At 41.9% G+C, this 21,898-nt stretch overlaps 1 long non-coding RNA gene across 2 annotated transcripts in view; it reads right to left on the minus strand.

Annotated features, from left to right (window-relative positions):
- Nucleotides 1-21,898, minus strand: part of LOC138741724 (uncharacterized) — a 73,892-nt gene that overhangs the window by 25,102 nt on the left and 26,892 nt on the right. Inside the window, exon 3 of one of the 2 annotated variants that reach the window (XR_011343710.1) lies at nt 15,777-15,866. The exons of the other annotated variant lie outside the window; for it this stretch is intronic. This is a non-coding gene — a long non-coding RNA (uncharacterized lncRNA). The remainder of the gene's footprint in view (nt 1-15,776; nt 15,867-21,898) is intronic. 2 annotated transcript variants of the gene reach the window in all.

Consider the following 21,898-nt stretch of genomic DNA (forward strand, 5'->3'; position numbering starts at 1 on the left):
CAAATACATCATGTCTACTGCCTTGCATTCAAGTTATATTGTCACTGAGAAAACTGCATCACAACTCTGAGGACATTTCCACCATGTTGTAGGACACATTTTGACTATCTGTGACCTGCATTTATTTTGGGTTTGAAGCATAGACTGGAGTGAAAGCAATAGATTATTTGAAAATTGATCTCAACAGGAAGATGTGCTGGTGGTCCAGAGATCTATGCACTCAACCAGTTTCAAAATTCAAGATTTCCTTCAAGATTCTTTATTATCATGTAACAGTACCAAACATGTAATATTACATGCAATTGCCTTGTGTCTGCCCTAAGGCAGTCAGAGTCACCATTAGTGTCACCAGGCATCCCTTATAGTAAGAAAGAAAGAGAAGCAAAAAAAAGTCCCATCAGGAACTCTGAGTGCTTATGGATTTACCTCCAGTGCTCCTTCTCTGCCACCACATAGACCCCTGCTCGATCCATTGGCAGCCCGAGCTCTAGATCCAAACCTCTGACACAATCAGGAAGCCTTCAGCACCTAAAACACTTCGGATCAATTCTTGCCCTCAGCTCCCTCTCAAATTTTGGTTCCGATACCTGCTGCCCAAGAGATCATCTCCAGCCACCCAACTGCAAGTTTCCCACAGCTTGTCTGGGTCCAGCTGTTGAGTCCCTCACTGGTTTGCCAACCTGGTCATTATCCTGTAGGGGCCTTCAGTCACTTAGCAACTTGCTGATCTGCTGTCGTGGCCACATTTCTGTCGAGTCATGTCCTCTGCTTCTCCTTCTCAACAGGGGATGTTCTTCTAACGGCAGTCAGAAGGAGTACAACATATTTTTACTTCTTCTATGCAAGACAATTTCTATGTGGTATTCTCATTTAATAGAACTCTACACATGAGAAAATGTTTAACTCATTAATATTTGCGGCTTGCGTGACCTTTTCTCTGAACAGACAGATAATTTCCTTACAAAGAGTGAGAATAAATTTCCATCTAAATAGTATTTTTCATGGACTAAAAATAGACCAAAGTTTAATCGTTTATGGCCGTGACTGTCCTAGTGAAGGGAAGTACCACAACTAATAGTGCACAATAAGATTCTACGGAATGTTGAAATAAGGCACAAAGACTTGTCTTGTGGATATTTTGAATCAAATTGTTTATTGTCACATGTACCTGAGATGAGTGAAACATTTGGTTTTGTGTGCTATCCAGGTAAGTTAATTTGAACATAATGGGTAGTCCAAGTAGAAAAAAATCATGGCATGTCAGAAAAGGTGCAGGATGTGCTCTTCAAGAGAAAAGTGCAAGTAGACAGTGCGAGGCATTGTCTTACATTAATTGGAGCTTCATTCAAGTCTGATAGCAGCAGGAAAGCAATTGTCCTGGAATTTGGAATTTGGAGGCGTTTGTGAAGACAGGGGAGCAAAGAGATTGTAGGACTGGGGTGGGATGAGCAATTTCAAATGTTGCCTGCTTTCCTGAGAAAGTGAGAGGCAAAAATAAAGTTGACAGAGAGGAGGTTGTATGACAGCTTGAACTGTATTCACGACTCTGCAGTTTCTTGTGGTCTTAAACAGAGCAGTTCCTGTCCCAAGCTACGGTGCATTGTATTTCATATGGTGCCAGTATAAAAATTGGTCATGGAGGCTGCATTCATGCCAAGTTTCCTCAGGCTTCTGAGAAAGTAGAGCATAACTGTGTCTTCTCATCATCAGCGTTGTTGGACCAGGACAGGATATTAGTGATATTTGCTCCAAAAAAACATGAAGTCCTCCATCGTCTCCATTGAAGCACTGCTAAAGCAGACAGTGATTGTGTTCAAGCCACTTCCTGAAGTCATTGACTAGTTCCTTCATTTATCAGAGATTGAGAGAGGTTGTTGTCAAAACACAAATGGTAACTGTGGTGCACTTTTAGCCAGAATCAGACACACACAAGGTAAAGACTGTACAACAGGCTTTAATCCACAAAGACTTCCACAGAGCCAGGCTGGCTGTGGCTGCAGCAACTCTGAGTGAAGCTTCGGGAGGCCGGCGCAGGCTTATATACCGGAGGGTGATTGAACCCAACCGGGTGGGGCTTGATCCATTCAGACTGACTGATTGACAGCCGCCCAAGTGTCCTGTTCCCTTACACTCCTGCAGGTACAGAGGTAGCCCCCTGCAGTAGGCCGGTGGTGTACCACCACACTAACAAGGGCTGGAGAAGGTCTGTTCTTATAGGATTCAGGCTGAGTGAATAGAAGGAGATTTGTTTCTGAGATGGCAGGTGACACAAAAAATGAATAGTATGCGTGAAGGATGCATTCAGTTTCAAGAAGAAATGAACGTGCTGACATATTTTGGCCTTTAATTCTAAAGTACAAAGGAAGATATATTTTGACAAACATATGTAGGGAGGTTGATGTTCTCACACCAGAAATATTGGGTACAGTATTGCTCACCAAAAAGATATTCTTGTTGGAAAAGTAATGCAATGATTTACCTGACTTGTTTCTGGGAAGGAATGACGGTCAGTATAAATGGAGATTGAACAGGCTAGGACTCTATTCTTCAGAATTTAGAAGAAAGAGAAGTGACCTCGTTAAAATAAGAAATTCTTAAAAGGCCTTAGTAGGGTAAACACAGGATAGATATTTATCTTGGCTGACAATTCCAGTTCCCTGTCTTGTAATATTATGACTGAGATGATGAATACATCTATGGAATTAACCAACCATGAAAGAACAATATTTTAGTGGTAAAGAAGGCTTATATTATGCTGCCTTCATTGGAAGGGGCATAGAACACAAAAATAAGGAAGTCGCATTACAGCTATAGAAAACTATGGTTAGGATGCACGTGGAGTACTGTACACAATTCGACTCACCCTATGATAGGCAGTATTTGAAGGCTTTGGAAAGGGTACAGAAGATGGGGAGGGGAAAGGCAGGTGGAACTAGGAGGAAACATGCAGCTGCTAAAGCAAGGTGGAATGATATAGGAGGGGATGGTGGTGAGATGCGAATAGTGGTGGGGTTGGTGGTGGTGCAGGTGATGGGTAGGCGAGGTAATATTTGGCCTCACCCTGACAATAGAGGACAAATAGGTTGGTGTGGGTCTCCAAATATTTATTGCCGGTATCTCAGGCCTGAGGTCTTTATTAAGGTATTAGAAAAATGTAGGCAGACATCCAAGCAAAATGATGGGGGCAGGGGGTGGTGGGGGGGGGGAATGGACAGGGGGAAGAGCACAGGTTCACAGGCAGAGCTTGAGTGGACCAGGGATTGCAGATGGGGAAGAATGAAAGAGATTCCCAAAGAACTCCCTTTGCAGAACTGAAAATAACTTTTTGAAGGTAAGCATCCCTCAAAGATATTTTGCAGATTTTTGCTGCAGAAGGAATATTTGCTCAGACCTTGAAGAAGGCCTCAGGCCCAAAACCTTATTCCACTTAAAGTCCCTGTTACAGTTAGCAGTGCTGGCTCCGTGTAACTGACCTCGAGGGGCCAGATGTGGCTTATATCCAGGCGGATGATTGGCAGCCGACCAGGTGGGGCTTGGTCCATTCAGGTCAGCTGACTGACAGCCGGCCAGGTGTTGTCTTGTCCTCCAGTGCTCTTCCTGCAGGTACACAGGTTCCCCCCCACCCCCCCTGCAGTCAGCCAGTGGTATATCACCACATATGTATTGTTGTCTTTGCTCTATAAAGGACACTGCTTTATTTCTCCAGCTTTGGTATTTTTACTATAATTACGGCATCTGCAGACATTCATGGTTTACTCATTAGTTTGCTTTCTGAATAAGAACTACATGAATGGAATATTTAAAGTAGGGACCCAAAGAGGCCAGGAATGGAAGAATCCAGTGATGACACAGAACCCTGTAAAGATGGAGAATGTTATAAATCAGTAGTGGCTTTTGACCCAAATACTACATTTCAGTACTTGAAATCTTGACAGGATTTGCAATATAATCTGATGGCATGCAGAGAGAGCCCCCATTTGCCTGAAAGGTACATTTATCACAACTTATCTGGTTGAAACACAATTGCTTTTGTTCGGTTTGAGAATACAAAACTATGAAGCAAAGAGACTCCTTTAAATGCTAAAGCTCTCTCCTGCTAGATTGTCAGAAAAGTGAACGAGTCCTTTAAATTTATACTTTTGGAAGCCATTTGGATGTAATAGAAAAATCATTTTTTCTGTCTTTCATCTTTTCACACTGCACTGTGGTGTGGTGGCCTTCAAAGGAAAATTAAATCCTCAACTGCTAAAATAAAATGGGATGAGATACAGATTCTACATGGACCTGGTTTGAAGATTGTCTGAGAAAAATAAGGATTCTTGGACTTATTGCTCTTGTGGACAAAATTATTGCCATAAATTTTGGACCTGGAGAAGTTAGAAAAAAAAGTGATTGATTGGGAGTCATTGCAGGAACCTGGAATTTGAGAGCTTTTTTTTCTGTGGGATTTTATTTTGCCTTTCAGTCTCTCATGAAGTGAAGTTTTAACAAGACAGATGAATTAAATAAATACTATTTTAAGATTTGACTTCTTTACATGATTGCTTTATTTGAAGCCTATAAAGTTAGGCATATTAGAATGTAGAACACAAAACACTACAGCACAGTGCAGGCCCTTCAGCCCTTAATGTTGTGCCGACACATATATTCCTTAAAAGTGTACTAAATCTTCCCTACGATGTAAGCCTCTATTTTTTTTCTTATCCATGTTCCTCTCTCTCTTAAATGCCCCTAATGTTTCAGCCTCCATTACCATCCCTGGCAAGGTTTTCCAGGTACCCACAACTCTCTGTGTAAAGAATTTACCCCATGATGTCTCCTCTAAACTTCCTTCCTTACACTTTGTACATATGTCCTCTGGTGTTTGTGGAATCCTCCCCTGATTATGCCTCTCAGAATCTTGTAGACCTTTATTAAGTCTCCTCTCATCCTTCTGTGCTCCAAAGTTAAAAGTCCCAGTTTTGCTAACCTTACCTCATAAGACTTATTTTCCAATCCAGGTAACACCCTGGTAAATCTCCTCTGCACCCTCTTCATAACTTCCACATCCTTCCTATAATGAGGTGACCAGAACTGAACAAAATACTCTGTGAGGTCTCAAGAGGCATTTGTAGAGTTGCAACATTACCTCTCTTTTCTTGAACTCAATCCCTATATTAATGAAGCCTAAAATCCCATTGGCCTTCTTAACTATATTATCAACCTGTTTGACATTGAGGGATGTATGGATTTGGGCCCCAAGGTCCCTCTGTTCATCCATAAGTAACTAACCATTAACTCTGTATTCAGCCTCTGGTTTGTGCTTCCAAAATGCATCATCTCACACTTACCTGGATTGAACTTGATCTGCCACTTCTCCACCCAACTCTACATTCAGTCTATATCCACTTATAACTTTCAACAACCTTCAGGTCCATCCATAACTCCTCCAACATTCATATAATCTGCAAACTTATTGACCCATCCTTCTGTTACTTCATCTTGGTCATTTATAAAAATCACAAGAGCAGGGGCCCTAGAACAGATCCGTGTGATAATCCACTATTCACTGACCTCCAGGCTGAATGCTTTCCTTCCACTATTATTCTCTGCCTTCTACCTGCAAACCAATTTTCTTTATCCACATAGGCAAAGTTCCATGAGTCCCATCCCTCATGACTTTCTGAATGAGTCTCTGATGGGGGACCTTATTCTTGTGTAAGCATGCACTGATTCCTTCTCTCTTTATCTCAAATAACAAAGACTAAGTTGCTGAATAAATATTTACATTTCTCGACTAATGATCAGCCGTTGAATGTTTGACTCTCAAGATGGCAGCTTTGGAAGTTCAAATATAATTAATGACATAAATCTAGGCCCTAGGGTAATTAACAGGAATCAGTGATAGACATGAAGCTACTCTGTCTGAGAATGATAAGAAAATAATGATAGCTGACAAGAACAAATCCAGCTCTCACTCACTGATGTTCAATAGTATTACCATCTCTGAACCTCCCACCCCTAGCACCTGGAGTTAACATTGACCAACAAAGGAACTGGCATTATCATACACACAATGTAGCTACAAGAGTAGGTCAGAGGTGCAGAACTTACCTACTGACTCCTGTAACCCATTTACAAGGCTCATCAGCAGTATGGTAGAACCCTCACACATACCAAGGTGAGTGCAAATTCAACAACACAGCAGACAGGGGTGGGCAACCTTTTAATTTTTAATTTAGACATACAGCTATTTCAGCCTACAAGTACGTTCTGGGGGCTTGTAGGTTAATTGGGCGGCACAGATGCATGGGCCAAAATGGCCTGTTTCCTTGCTGCCTGTCTAAATTTAAAATTAAAAGGTTTCCCACCACAGCACCTGAGGCTCAACACCAGCCTGGTTAATAGACACCCCATCCCCAACCATTCACTCACTCTATCACCCAAGCACAGAAGGAGTAGTTGGTACCATCTACAGGATGCATTGCAGCAACTCACCAAGACCCCTCAGATAGCACCTTCCAAAGCCACCACCTTTCCCAGCAAGAAGCTCAAGGGTAGCAACAGCATGGAGACCCCAATGCCTGGGAACTGCCCTCTGTGATAGTACAGATTCTATCACCAATGTGTATAGGTATAGATTGTAGTGTAGGATGATTGTGATTGGCTGAGAGCATAGCCATGCCTACTGGCAAGTCTTAAAGGGTTGCTCCTAGCCAGACCAGATCATTCTGGATTGGTTGACCTACATGTGATACGCTCCAGTCTTCTAGTTAATAAAATTGTACAGCGCATCGAAAGAATCAAAGCCTTGGTTTGGATCAACAAGCCTTTGATTCTTTCAACGCGCTCTACACCCTCCAAGCCATACACCATCCTGACTTGGATATATATTGCCATTCCTTCACTGTTGCTGGGTCAAAATCTTGAAAGCACACCAACTCCTCCCCCAACATCACTATGAGTATACCCGCATCTCAAGGACAGCAATGGTTTAAAAAGACAACTCACCACCACCTCCACAGGAGTAATTAGGGATGGGCAATTGAATGCTGGCGTAGCCTTAGAATGCCATATTCCTTGAATGAATATATCTGGTTCACTAATGTCCTTTGCCAAAAGGACCACAATGTTCCTTGCCATTGGAGAGCTGATCCATTCCATAGGCTTCTTTTTTTCTTTGGCTTGGCTTCGCGGACGAAGATTTATGGAGGGGGTCAATTATGGCTGCATATTCCTAAGGGAGCTTGGACATTTCAAAAGCTCATTGCAAAAGCCACCATTTGTATATTGCCTTTTAATAAAGTTAAATCAACTTGATGATTTATTGTGACTAGGTGAGGAAAAGTTTGGATGAACTTGATTTGAAGGAAAGTTAAAGCAGAGAGATGAAGACAAATGAGGAAGGAAACCTTGGCTTGAGGGTTTGGGGAGTGAAAGTTGAGTCACCAATGGTGGATGAAGAATCACAAGATTATTCCATTTCATGGAGAGTTGAGATAATTTTTCCTTCAAATAATCTCATTATAACTAACAATGAAATTTTAAAAGCAGTTTTACAAATAAATGTACATAGAAATACTCTGGGTAAATTTGACCTGAGAATTATTTCACAGTTGTGCAATTTTACTTGAATCATCCAGAATGTGTTTATTTCAATGCATGAAATATTCGCAATAAGAGAGATGAACTTAGAGCATGGATCGGTATGTAGAACTATTATGTTGTGGCTGTTAGAGAGCCTTCGCTGATGCAATGATAGGATTGGCTGGTGCAAGTAGCGGGATTTAGATATTTCTAAAAATGATAGGATAGGAAATAAAAGAGTTTGGAGGTCAGGGATAGGTGGAATAACATTACTGGTCAGGGATAGTATTATAGCTGCAGAAAGGGGGGATGCTGCGGAGGTAGTGTCTACTGAGTCAGTGTGGTGGAAGTCAGCAGTGGGAATGGAGTGATCACTGTATTGGAAGTAGCCTATAAGGACCCAAATAGCCTTGGGTCACTGAGGAGCAGAGAACTAGCCAGATTTTGGAATGGTGCAGAAATAACAGGGTTGTTGTTACAGAAGACTTCAAATTCCCAAATATTGAAAGGCACCTCCTTACTTTAGGAGGAATAGATGGGGAAGAATTTGTCAGGTATGTCCAAGAAGGATTCCTGACACAGTATGTGGATCAACTGACTAGAGGAGAGGGCATTCTGGATTTAGTACTATGTAATGAATCAGGACAGATAGCATACCTCTTGGTAGGAGAGCATTTTGTGAAAGTGACCACAGTTCCCTAACCTTTCACATAGGAATGGACAAGGATAGGGGTAGACCATATAGTAAAGTGTTTAAATGGGGAAGGGCAAATTACAATGGGATTTGGTACAAAACTGGAGAGAGAAAATGGGGAATGGATGTTCTCAGGGAAAAACATAGAAATGTGGAGGTTGTTTTGGAACCACTTACATGTGGTGCTCCATAGGTATGTCCCACTGAGACAGGGAAAAAATGGTAAGATAGGGGTATAGTTAGTGGTTGACAAAACAGCCGAGGCACCTAGTTAAGAGGAAGAAAGAAGCGTACATAAGATTTAGGTAGCAAAAGGCAGGAAGAGCTCATGAGAATTTTCTGGTAGCCAGGAAGGAACATAAGAAATGACTTAGGAGAGGAATAAGGGACCATGAGATGACCTTGGTGAGTCAAATTAAGGAAGACCCTAAGGCACTCTATGCATACATCAAGAAAAGGAAGAAGAGACTGAAGGAAAGGCCGCTAAAGACTAAAGGAGGCAACATGCACCTGGAGGCAGAGGATGCAGGGGAAGTCATAAATGAATAATTTGCTTCGGTGTTCACCAGGGAAAGGAACCTTGGTGAGGTATGAAAGGAAAAAGCGTAAGTGCTGGAGCATGTTAAGTTTAAGAAAGAGGAAGTGCTGGATCATTCTTAAACACATTAGGATTGATAAGTCTTTTGGACCAGACGAGATATACCCCAGGTTACTGCAGGAAGTGAGAGAAGAGGGAGTTGCCAATAATTTTTGCATCCTATCCTCCCTGGCCACAGGAGAGGAATCGGAGGATTAGAGAATGGGAAATGTTGTCCACTTGTTTATTATAGGTAATATAAAAGAAGAATCCTGGGAAATATAGACCAGGAAGTTTTATGTCAATGATCAGGAAACTATTGGAAAGGATTCTTAGGGACAGGATTTAAGAGCATTTAGAGAAGTGTATTCTTCTCAGGAGTAGTCAGCATGGCTCAGTGAGGGGTAAGCCATACCTCACAAACCTAAGCAAGTTCTTTGAGGTTGGAGGTAACAAAAGAAATTGATGAAAGTAGGGCAGTAGATCTGGTGTTTATGGATTTCAATAGGCATCCTTATGGGAGAGTCATTCAGAAAGTAATGAAGTATGGGATCCATGGAACCTTGGCTGTGTGGATTCAGAATTGGCTTGCTTGCAAAAATCAGAGGGTAATAGTGGATGGAACGTATTAAGTTTGGAGATCAGTGACAAGTGGAGTTCTGCAGGGATCTGTTCTGGGACCTCTGCTCTATGTGATTTTTATTAATGACCTGGATGAAGAAATAGACAGATGGGTCAGTAAGTTTACAGATACCATTAAGGTTGGAAGTGTTGTGGATAGTGTAGAATGTTGTCATAGGTTACAACAGGATATAGGTAAGATGCAGATTTGGGGAGAAAAATGGCAGATGAAGTAGAATCTGGATAAGCCTACATTTTGGAAGGTGAAAATTGAAGGCAGAGTACTTGGTTAATGGCAGAATTTTTAAAGTGTGGAAGGAAAACACAATCTTCTGGTCCAAATACATTGATCTCTCAAAGTCCCCACAAGTTGATAGGGTAGGTAAGAAGGTTTATGATGTGCTGGCCTTAATGAGTTGGGAGATTGAGTTCAAGAATTGAGAGGTAATGTTGCAGCTCTATAAAACTCTGGTTATACCAGACTGCGAATATTTTTTTCAATTCTGGCTGCCACATTACAGGAAGGATGTGGAAGTTTTGAAGAGGGGGCAGAGGGGATTTATAAGGGTGTCATCTGGATTGGAGAGCATGTCTTATGAGGCAGTTAGCAGAGCTAGGGCTTTTCTCTATAGAGTGACAAAGGATGAGAGATGACTTAATAGATAGAAGTCTAGTCGTAGATGTCTGGAATACATTGCCAGGGGTGATGGTGGAGGCTGTTACAATAGAGATATTTAAAAGGCTCTTAGGGACAAAGATGCAAGAAAAATAGAGGGTTATGGATGTGAGGTGGGGCAGTTTTAGTTTTTTGAGTAGGTTTCTATCAATTTGCACAACATTGCAGGCAAAGGGCCGGTAATGTGTTGGAATGTTCTATGTATGTTCTATCCTAAATCAATTTTTACAAAATTTCATTTATCTAAATCAACACAATTTAACAGTGAAATCGCTTTTGATTTTATGAACTCCTTCCATTCATTTAATTCAGGTTTCAGTGGGATGATTTAAGGGCAGGGTTTGCAACTCAACATTTCAGTTTACGTGAACGAGGGTGCGTGAAATTGAGGAGGTGGCATTGCTGCAACGGGATATCCTGGAAGTCTCCAAGTATGGCTTTATGAATAGAGTTCAGGTCTAGAAAGGGAGGGATAATTTTGCTGGGGGTATACCACAGACCTCCCAGCTATCTGCATGTGATGGAGGAGTAGATTTGATAACAAATTACAGAGAGACATACGAGTAGTTAGTTTATTGCAGCAGTGCTTTCTACTTCCCCAGTGTTACAGAAGGGGTAGAATTTTTAATGTGCATCAGGAAAGGTTGTTGTGTCCATTTAACTGGAAAAGAGGGAATATTGGACATAATGTCAGTTGGAGATCAGCTCGAGAGTATCTTGAAGGCATTGACCATCACCTCTACATTTCCAAGTAGTCACGGAAAGGATAAGGAAATTACTTAAATGAAATTGTTTGTTGTTAAATGGACAGAGATACAGTGAAAAGCTTTGACTTGCGTGCTAAACCCATATTTTTGCACAGCAGGTGGTGCAATGATGGTACAGGGTGTAGTGTTACAGTAGAGGGTGTAGTGTTACAGTAGGTTGTTCAGAAAATTAAGGCCCTGGATTGGGGAAGATGATTTAAAAGCATAGACTTAGTGGAGAAGGGAGGAAGAATTTTTTCATCTATGATCTGGTGGGAATCTGGAACACACTTCCTGAGGGAGTTGCAGAGCCAGATACTTGAACAACATTCAGGAAGTACCGAGACAAGTGCATCAATTGGCAAGGCAAAGAAAGAGACTGACTTTGTAAATGGGTCACTGGTGGTGTGAATGGATGTGGGAGGCGAAGAACCTGCAATACTCTGCGACAATTCATCTCAGTGCAAAACTTGCCTTTGGTCACTGTGGCTGAAACGATTGGAAAATATTGGCTCTGCTTATCTGCCGCAAACACAGAGCCTGACATCAATGGAAGTAAAAGTGCAAAGTAAGTTTGATAGGTTGCTGACATTATCATTGTTTGCCAATGAAGGCAATCAAAAGCAAACTCTATTCCCTTGACGAAATGTCCTGAACGTCCGATTTCCTGCTTCCTTATGTTAGGTCTGCTTTGTTCATGAATGAGTGAGACAAACACCAGGCTGAGTCGAAATCAGGGTTCTTTGTTCTTTATTACCGGATTGTAACACTTGCGACTAACAAAGTTAGTCGGAGAATGCATTCTGCCGTTATCAGCAAAATGGTGATTTTTTATACCCTTGGATACATGCTTAGAACATCATCATATCATTACTTGTCCAATGACTAAAACTGTTGCTATCCTTTCCCTGCTAGCTTCCTGCCTCTCAATCCATCAATGTCTCTCTTATCTTGTAAGTACAAGGATGCATTCTGTTACTCCTTAGTACTGGGTGACTCCTTCTCCGGTCCCATCTCATGATGTTTTACCTAACAGGAGTACAAGGACACCTCCCCTTCTTGTTACTGCCCTGTACAGGGTAACTCCCTACACATTCCCATCTCATGATGTTTTACCTTACACTTAACATTCTGTCCTTCAAAACTTGCAAAATTCTATCCTGAGCAATTGTGTTTTGTGAACCACAGAATGAGTTATTATGCATGGACACAAAAGCTGAAAACACACAATGTATCAGGAAGCATCTAAAGTGTGCACAGGACGTCCTTTTCCCTGCCTATCGACATTTACAAGGGGCCCATAATTAAGTAACTACTTCCTGTGAAGAATTTCTAAGGATTTGTAATTAATAATAACAGGATAGAATTCCATTTTCTGCGGTGTGTTACATGAGATTTAAGTCTTTTTACGCAGAGTAGGGGAATCATAAACCTGAGGATATGCAGTAGGTTTAAGATGGGGGGGGGGGGGAGATTTAACAGGAACCTGAGGGGTAACTCTTTTACACAGTGGATGGTCTGTGAATGGAGCAAGCTTCCTGAGGAGGTAGTTAAGGCAGGTACTATTGTAATATTTCTTAATTTAGATGCATCCATGGATGGAATATGGGGCAAACACTAGCAGGTGGGGCTAGTGTGGCCAAGGCTTTTTAGTCGCTGTAGGCAAGATGGGCAGAAGGGCCTGTTTGATGCTAAACTTAAGGTGACAGAGCTCAACAGGACTTCCCTTCCTTTCTCCTTATCCCTCTCTTGGTTCTACATGTGAGCTTGGTTCTACTCGTGACCATCCTGTGGGTCAATCCTTTAACACATGGTGTGATTATTGATCAGGACACTCTTCCTGACCACAGAACCTGTATTAACTCTCCACAGACAAAACAAGCTGATGACTGATTTAATCACTGTTCCTGACTATGATAATCAGATCAGAGTCAGATTTATTGTCAGAGTATATACATGATATCACATACAACTCTGAGGTTCCTTTTCCTGTGGGCCACACAGAATTTCTACTTATTGATTGTGCAAATACACTGCACCCAAGAAAAGGTACAAATAGGAAAGAAGGAAATGTAAACAGTCTAGATGATTACTATTGCTCTCTGAAGGCAGTATTCCATGTAGATGTTCTCAATGGTGGGGAAAGTTTTTCCTGTAATGTATTGGGTTGTGTCCTCACCATTCAGAGGTATTCATGCCTCCATACTAGGTCGCAATGCAGCCAGTCAGCACACTTGCCACTACATATCTGTGGAAATTTGCCAATATTTTTGATTCATACCAAAACACTACAAATTCCTGAAGAAGTAGAAAATTGAAGTATAGTTCAACTATGGAGCACAGGATATCAGAGTAGAATGAGGTAATTTGGCCTATTGTCCTCTCTGCCATTCATATCACGACAGAAGTATTTTTCCTTTCAGTAAAAACACACCGAAATGCTGGAGAATCTCAGCTGGTCTTTTCAGCCTCTATAGGAGAGAAAGATATATTGCCGACATTTCAGACCTGAGCCCCATTTGCTTGTCTTCTCACCAAGTTCTTAGATCCCCTTACTAATTAAAAACCCATTCACCTCCACTTTATATATGGTCCTCCATCAGCCAGCTCCCCACCATGACTACCAGCCCCCCCACATCTCCATCGGGCACACAAAACTCAAAACGGTCAACCAGTTTACCTATCTCGGCTGCACCATTTCATCAGATGCAAGGATCGACAATGAGATAGACAACAGACTCGCCAAGGCAAATAGCGCCTTTGGAAGACTACACAAAAGAGTCTGGAAAAACAACCAACTGAAAAACCTCACAAAGATAAGCGTATACAGAGCCGTTGTCATACCCACACTCCTGTTCGGCTCCGAATCATGGGTCCTCTACCGGCACCACCTACGGCTCCTAGAACGCTTCCACCAGCGTTGTCTCCGCTCCATCCTCAACATCCATTGGAGCGCTTACACCCCTAACGTCGAAGTACTCGAGATGGCAGAGGTCGACAGCATCGAGTCCACGCTGCTGAAGATCCAGCTGCGCTGGATGGGTCACGTCTCCAGAATGGAGGACCATCGCCTTCCCAAGATCGTATTATATGGCGAGCTCTCCACTGGCCACCGTGACAGAGGTGCACCAAAGAAAAGGTACAAGGACTGCCTAAAGAAATCTCTTGGTGCCTGCCACATTGACCACCGCCAGTGGGCTGATAACGCCTCAAACCGTGCATCTTGGCGCCTCACAGTTTGGCGGGCAGCAACCTCCTTTGAAGAAGACCGCAGAGCCCACCTCACTGACAAAAGGCAAAGGAGTAAAAACCCAACACCCAACCCCAACCAACCAATTTTCCCTTGCAACCGCTGCAATCGTGTCTGCCTGTCCTGCATTGGACTTGTCAGCCACAAACGAGCCTGCAGCTGACGTGGACTTTTTACCCCCTCCATAAATCTTCGTCCGCGAAGCCAAGCCAAAGAAAAAAATATATATACCCAGTGACGTTGCCATCGGTAGCAACACATTCCATAGATTTACCACCCTTTCTAAAGAGTTCTCAAAGTTTTATGTAAAGAAAAGTGGAGGTTTAAAATTTAAAAATATTAGGATACACATGTAGCAAGTAGCATTAGTTTTCAATACAGTTAACAAATGCTGTCTCCAAGAGATAACTGATGTAGTGCTTATGACCTCAATGATAGAGGTTCACAGATGTTGAGGTGGTTAGTACCTCCTGGACATCTGTGAACCTCTGTTGTCAAAGTACACCAGTCAGGACACATTGCAACATTTTCCTTAGGAAAAAAGGCAGCTGGAAGAATAACTTGAAAAAGTCTTCCCAAAGTGGGCTACAAATTGATAAAATCCTTCAAGTGTAGAGCATTAGCTGATTGGCAGGAAACACAGATTAGAAATAAAATGACCCTCTTCTGGATGGATACTCTTTACCAGTAGTGTTCTGCAGGAGTCGGAGTTGGGGCCACTTCTTTTTGCATTGTATATAAATCATTTTGATATAGATGGCATTTTACCTAAATTTTCAGATGATGCAAAAATAGGGGAGGCGGTGCTGAAGATATCGAATGGTTGCAGTGAGACTTGGATTGATAAGGAGAATGAGCAAAGAGGTGGTAGATGAAATACAGTATTGGAAAGTGTATGGTCATGCATTTTTGTAGAAGAAATAGATGGGCAGACTATTATTTAGATGGGGAGAAAATTAAAAATTCTGAGGTGCAAAGGGACTTGGGAGTCCTCGTGCAGGATATCCTAAAGTTTGACCGCTGGGTTTAGTCAGTGGTGGAGAAGGTGAATGCAATGTTTGGGTGTGAATTTAAGATGGAGATGCATAAAAAAAATCTTTTGTCAGAGGGTTATGTGTCTGTGGAACTTGTTGCTATGGCTAGCTATGGATGCGAGGTCATTGAGGTATTTAAGGCAGAGATTGACAGATATTTGATAAGTCAGGGCATCAAGAGTTATGAGAAGAAAGCCAGGGAGTGGAGCTGAGTAGGTAGATGGATCAGCTAATGATTAGAAGAGCAGAGCAGACTCAATGGGTCAATGGGCCTACTTCTGCTCCTATATCTTGTGCTCTTTTGATCCTCTGAACTTCCACTACATAAGCCCCTTGGTGGTAAAGGCTTCCTCATCAGGTCAGAGTTTTGGATCTGGCTGTCAAGGCTGTGGGAGTGCTGGTGGTGAATTGGTGAATCCACTAGCACTCAGTGGCTCTGGTGGGGGGGGGGGGGGGCTCTCTTTTGCTTCTCTTTCTTTGACTGCAAGGGAATGCTATTGGGAATTTTTGTCAGTCTTATGCCAGATTTAAGGCAATTTTGTATAATATTACATGAAAATTTATAGCATTTTATTTGATCTGAAAAGGGCCCCAAATCAATGGATAATTTACCTTGCATGCATTGAGTATCTTCACCAATCCTCTTCAGTGATTGTGGCCCAATTTCTGTGTAGGTACAATTCCCCAGCTTTGCAACAGTGTCTGGAATTCAGTTGTGGATTGTTGAAGATAAAATATTTATTTTAATTTTAAATGAAGGAGAAATATCATACTAATGCATTAAAGTGATTTTAAAATATTGCACAATGTTAAATTAATGGCAGTATATAATGACATGAGCAAGCCTTAAATAGAATTTTACATCAAGAAAGCATTAATGTTGGACAGTGTTAAATAAATAATGTATTCAATTTAACCTCGCCAATTTCACTCACACTATTTGTCTTGCCTTGCATAGCTACTCAACATAGTTTCAAGTTGAGATTGGATGACAAATTCTACTTCCACTGAATTCTATTGATTACCTTAAAAAAGCTACTTAACCTTGGCTTCACAAGATGCTGCATCCTGCTTTGGTTGACAAACAGTATCACTTTTGCTGCATTATTGCAACAACCTTACTTGTTCCTCCCTATTCGACAATGTGATTCCATCCAACACTCCATCAGTAGGACCACCACTTTCCCACTCCCACTCCACAAAGTCTCCTCCACTGGCATGGCCTACTCAGGTAAGATAATCTTGAGGAATAGCTCGGGCCCAAAATGTCAGTTATATTTCTTTAAACCCTATGGGTGCTGCGAGATTTGCTGAGCTCCTCCAGCATTCCTGTGCTTTTACTACAATCACAGAGCCTACAGACTATTGTGTTTCAAAGATATAAAAATAAATATCAAGTGTATCTGTCACTCTTTCAATTTATTTCATGGAAGAAAACCCAGTAAAGCAATAATACATCTATTAATATTTTCCCGTTATGTTTCCAATGTGCTATGTACCATTACACCCTTTTGGAGAATCTTTTATCCTCTCCCTCAGCTGAAGTTCACTTTGATTATACTATAGTGGACCATCATTCTGTGAATGGTTGGCTCGTAACCTACTGAATCCTAATATATCTTCTTCTAAGCTTGTGAATGAATGCTTGTGAATTAAAATCATATTGAGGACTGGGAGTTAGCATTCTTGTGGGGTACCTGACATAACAACATAAAATGTCAGAGATGATTCAGGCATAGTACCCTCTCCACTGATCTTTCACTTCAGTGCCTCTTTCCGACAATAACCTCAAATCTCTTGATTCCTTTATCATCTTAATGTTTGTTGATTTCAAAGTTCAGGTGCATTGTTAGAATACAGACATGACATCACATACAACCCTGAGATTCTTTTTCCTGCAGGCCAGGCAGAATTTCTACTTATCGGTTGTGCAAAAATCTATATTCAAGAAATCATACATATACCAAAGAGAGAAATGTAAACAAAAAAAATGTAATCAAACTGACTCTGAAATACAGAAAATTAATATTCAATAATAAATAAGGTGCAAAGTAGCGGCCGTGTAGCGGGCTGAGCAGGCGCACAGCGCGACAATATGAACTGTCACTGCAGAACCAAAATGCGGATATCTGCCTACTCACCTAATGGACCGCACGCGAGGGATACTGAGTGCCAAGGAACGGCACGTTGAGCTGATGAGTCTCCTGCTGGAAGGTGCAGGATACTTACAAGGCTTAATTTAAACCTGACGGTCCCATGGATCGGCAGCAATCTCATAGTGACATCCCACCTTGTCCCGTGAAGCCTTGGACACACAGTATATAAAAGAAGCCTGTAAATACTGAATAAATCAGTTTTGAGTTGACTGCTCTGACGTGTGTTTGTATTTCTTTAGCAACTCTATCATAATAGCTGCTACACGTATGCAAAAGATAGAAATGTAAACAAAGAAAGAAATGTAATCAAACTGACTCTGTAATACAGAAAATTAACATTCAATGATAAATAAGGTGCAAAGTAAAAGTCCTTAAATGAGTCTCTGATTGAGTTTGTCATTTAGGAGTCTGATGGTGGAGGGGTAGAAACTATTCCTGAACCTGGTGGTACATATCATGTGACACCTATGCTGGCAGCAGCGAGAACAGAGCATGTCCTGGTGTCCTGTGGGGTGTGGATCCTTGATAATTGCTGCTGCTCTCCATTGGCTTCGTTCCATGGAGATGCTCTCAATGGTGGAGAGAGATTTCCCTGTGATGAACTGAGCTATGTCTACTACCTTTCGCAAGGTTTTTCACTACATTGTGGACCATCCAGAGGCCTGTCCTGAAAGGGTGAGCCACTTACATGATCGGATCGTGTTCTTACCTGAATGTGATGGCTCCCCCCACACGAGATACCCACAGTGGCCTGGGGCCAACCGCTCACTACTCTAGATCCAGAACAGCAAGAAGCTTGGTTAACTGATGGCTCCAGATGGTGAAAGTGCAGCAAACAGCGATGGAAGGGGTGCACCACAGGTAAAACATATACACAAGAAGGGGAGAGGTGTCCAGCCCACTGGCCAAGCTGTAGTGCTCACTCTAAAAGAGATTACAGGCCAGAATGCGTTATGGGCAGTTGCAAATGACATGGCAGTATGGATCATCCGGTGGCAAGAAACTGGGTGGCAGATCCATAGCCGCTTGCTCTATAGACATGCACACCTCCAGGGATACTGTTGAAGTTGCCCACAATGCTGCTGTGGACCGAGCTACTCAAATCTGCTCCGCCACTTTTTACTCCAACCTGTGGGACCCTAGCCCCTTGACATTGTGAGCACACCATCAAAGTGGGCATCTTGGGGCCAATAGAACATGACAATGGGCAGAGGGCCTGGGGGGGGGGGGGGGGGTCTCACTTTCCCATGATGAAGCCAGAACCATAGTTGCCATTTGTGGGTACAGAAGTCGCAAGGTCTATCTAAAAAGAGGGAAATTATAGCGGGCAATACTGGGCAAACTTAATTTATCAGTATTCACATCCTTCTCACAGCACCAATTTGCATGTGTGTGAAACTGGTTCAATGGGTCCAAAGGGCAACAAATCTAAACATGGACTGGTTGAACAGTGTTTTTATTTACATATGTAGGGGAGTCCCAACGACGTTAAGAGGCACACACAAATACACACTCGCTGGATTAAATGACACACTCATATGTTACCACATATGATATCTGCCAGTGATTCCTCTGTCTGGAATCTGGTGGGAATGTGGATTATGGAAGGTCATATGATCTCTCTGTCTGGAACCTAGTCGGAAGTCACCTCACTTCCCAATCACGGTCAAGCTTTGCCCACAGGTCAGCGCACACCTGGTCATTGGTCTCTTTCATTGCCTCATTGATACTTGCGCTGGTCTCTTCAGCTGATGGTACAAAAACCCCACCACGTGTGACCCATCGGCCTCTTCTTCTGGGAAGAACCCTCACTCAACTCCAGATTGGAAACAGTGGACAATGTTGGAAAGTTATTGGTAAGGTGGGTGCAGACAAAGGATTGGGAGTTGTAATATTGTATGTCTTTAGCTTAGTTTAGATAGGGGCTGTGCCTGCTAGAGATATCAAGGGGTGGGAGTTATCATATGCTGTAACTTGATTGTATACCTTTCTATCAGTGAGTGATTGTGTGTGTGTCATTAAATCTGATGAGTATGTGTGTGCATTTTCCCCCTGTTGTGACTTCCCTACATGTGTAAATAAAAACTACTGTTCAACTAGCCTGTGTTCAGATTGATTGCCCTTGGGACCCATCAAACTATTTTTTCCACACAGAACATTCATGTAAATGTTCTCAATGGTGAGGAACATTTTGCCTGTGATGAACCTTGTTCTGTCCATTACCTTTTTCAGGACTTTCCGCTCAAAGAGATTTTTTGTACATATTCAGTGTGTAAGCTTTCACAACTCTCTTGGCTTTTGAATTCCAAAGAATCTTAACCTTAAGTGTGAAGAAATATATTTTTATCTCTGTTCTGAATATCTACCCTTTATTCTAAAGTAGCTTCTGATTCTAGACATCCCAGCCAAGGGGAAAGAACAGTTTCCCTCATAGAATGTGCATATTTCTGGAGATTTGACCAGATGGGTTGGAAGTTAATTGGTCAACAGAGACTCATGACCATCATTGAACTGCTGACCTACTAACCATTAATTTTCAGTGGGGCTTGCTTAATGGGGAGTTCAGAAACCCCTGAAATTTGTGTTGGTACTTGATCTCCTTTACCGGAGATTTATACATCAATGAGATCTTTTTGCTCTCTGGGCCACCAATTGCTGAGTGTGCTCTGATTGTGAAGCTCATTTTTGCTTGGGGCCTCAGTCTTCTTGACGTAGGTTCTCCCTCAATCCTTCCATTGTTTAACTGACAAGACATTAAAACTCAATAAATGCTGAATGTGAAATAATAGATCAAAAATTCAGTTTTCTTCCAGGCCAGACCCCACATCTATATCAAATATAACCTTTGTATGTATATATATATTTTTTTTTTTCATTTATTGTGGGGACCTAGTTCAGGTGCACCATAGTAAATCCCACACTGAAAATAAAACTCTGTAGTACCTCCTTCCCTTGTTGCCCTGAACGAGTGGTTCTCAGCCTTTTTCTTTCCACTCACATACCACTTTAAGTAATCCCTATGCCAGAAGTGCTCTGTAAGGGATTGCTTAAGGTGGAAAGTGGATGGAAATAAATAGTTTGAGAACCACTGTTTTAATCGTAACTAACTTGTTATGTGCATGGTTTCATACTCCAATGGAAATGGGCCAATGACAACTTTTCTCAAGCAAAATATTTCAGTAACAATTGGGTCTTGTGAAGTGATTCTCATCCCACTCACATACCACCTTAAGCAATCCCTTACTAATCACAGAGCACCAATGACATAGGGATCACTTAAAGTGGTATGTGAGTGAAAAGAAAAGGTTGCAAACCACTGCTCTAAACACATGCTTATTTTGCTCAATGGTTAATCCAGACCTGGAGCAAAGCATTGGGAAGATACTTAAAAGCAATTTTGTTTGGATGAGAAATGCATCCTCCCTTTTTAGAGCTTACTCTGCAATCAATTTGCAAATCATTTACCGATGGCAACAATATCTTGATTATTCTTGACAAATCAGGAAAGGAAATAGAAGGACTGACTGGCCTGAGCTAATATATACAAGAAGAGCTAAGTGAAGGAACAATACCTCCTGCAGGAAATGAAATGTATAATAGGTACTATTCATGCTTTCTAATAACTTTCTTTACATTTTGCCTCATAATAATTGGTGAGAATTATTGTAGGATTGCCAACTCCCTGCAGACATATTCATAAAAATGTCAACATAATCTTCCTTCTCCTGCTGTGTCTATGCAAAGTCTTTCATATTCTCTGATAATTTATATCAAATTAATGAAAATGAATAAATTTTGCTCACATCCTTTGTAATAAACCATTAGATTTTTCTTTCTATGTTCATGGCATTGATGTAATTTTCTCATTTCCTCGGGTGATTTGGGAAGGCATGTGTTCCTGGAAACTGGAAAAAAATTAAGTTCATGGAAGTCACTATCTTGTGGGATCTTTCCTGGACCCAACACACCAGGGCAATTGGGAAGAGAGCACATCAGTGCCTTTACTTCCTCCGAAGTTTGCAGAGTTTTGATATCCTGGCAAATTTCTACAGAGATGTGGTGGGAAATGTGCTAATGGGCAGCATCACGGTCTGGTATGAGGCCACAAATACTCCTGAGCGTAAAGCCCTCTAAAAGGTAGTGGACTCAGCCCAGTACATCACAGGCAAAAGCCTCCCCACCATCTAGAACAGGGGAGGCCAATCTTTTACATTCCATGCTTCAAAATAAACGTGACAAGAAGGTCTCAGGAGAGTTGGCCTTGATTGCCGCCATGCTGTATTTGGCTTCGACCTTTTAATAAGTTAAGAGCAAATGGGGGAGGAGGAAGGGTGGACAGAGCAGAGAAAAAAGAGGTGTGTGTTCATTGTATGTTGGAGGGTGGCGCTGGCAGGCATGGGAGTGGTGGCTGCACAGGCTGGTGGGTGAATTGAACTCCACCTAAGGCAAATCGGGCTTCTGTTTCTGTGAATCACGCCTTCTTCTACACTTATCATGCCAACATCTGCACTGACGATGCCTTCTTCGACGCATCACTTCTAATAATCAAATGTGCCAATTTTGGCTTATGCCTGAAAG

Source organism: Narcine bancroftii, chromosome 8 (genome assembly GCF_036971445.1).
Source record: "Narcine bancroftii isolate sNarBan1 chromosome 8, sNarBan1.hap1, whole genome shotgun sequence".
Lineage (NCBI taxonomy): Eukaryota > Metazoa > Chordata > Chondrichthyes > Torpediniformes > Narcinidae > Narcine > Narcine bancroftii.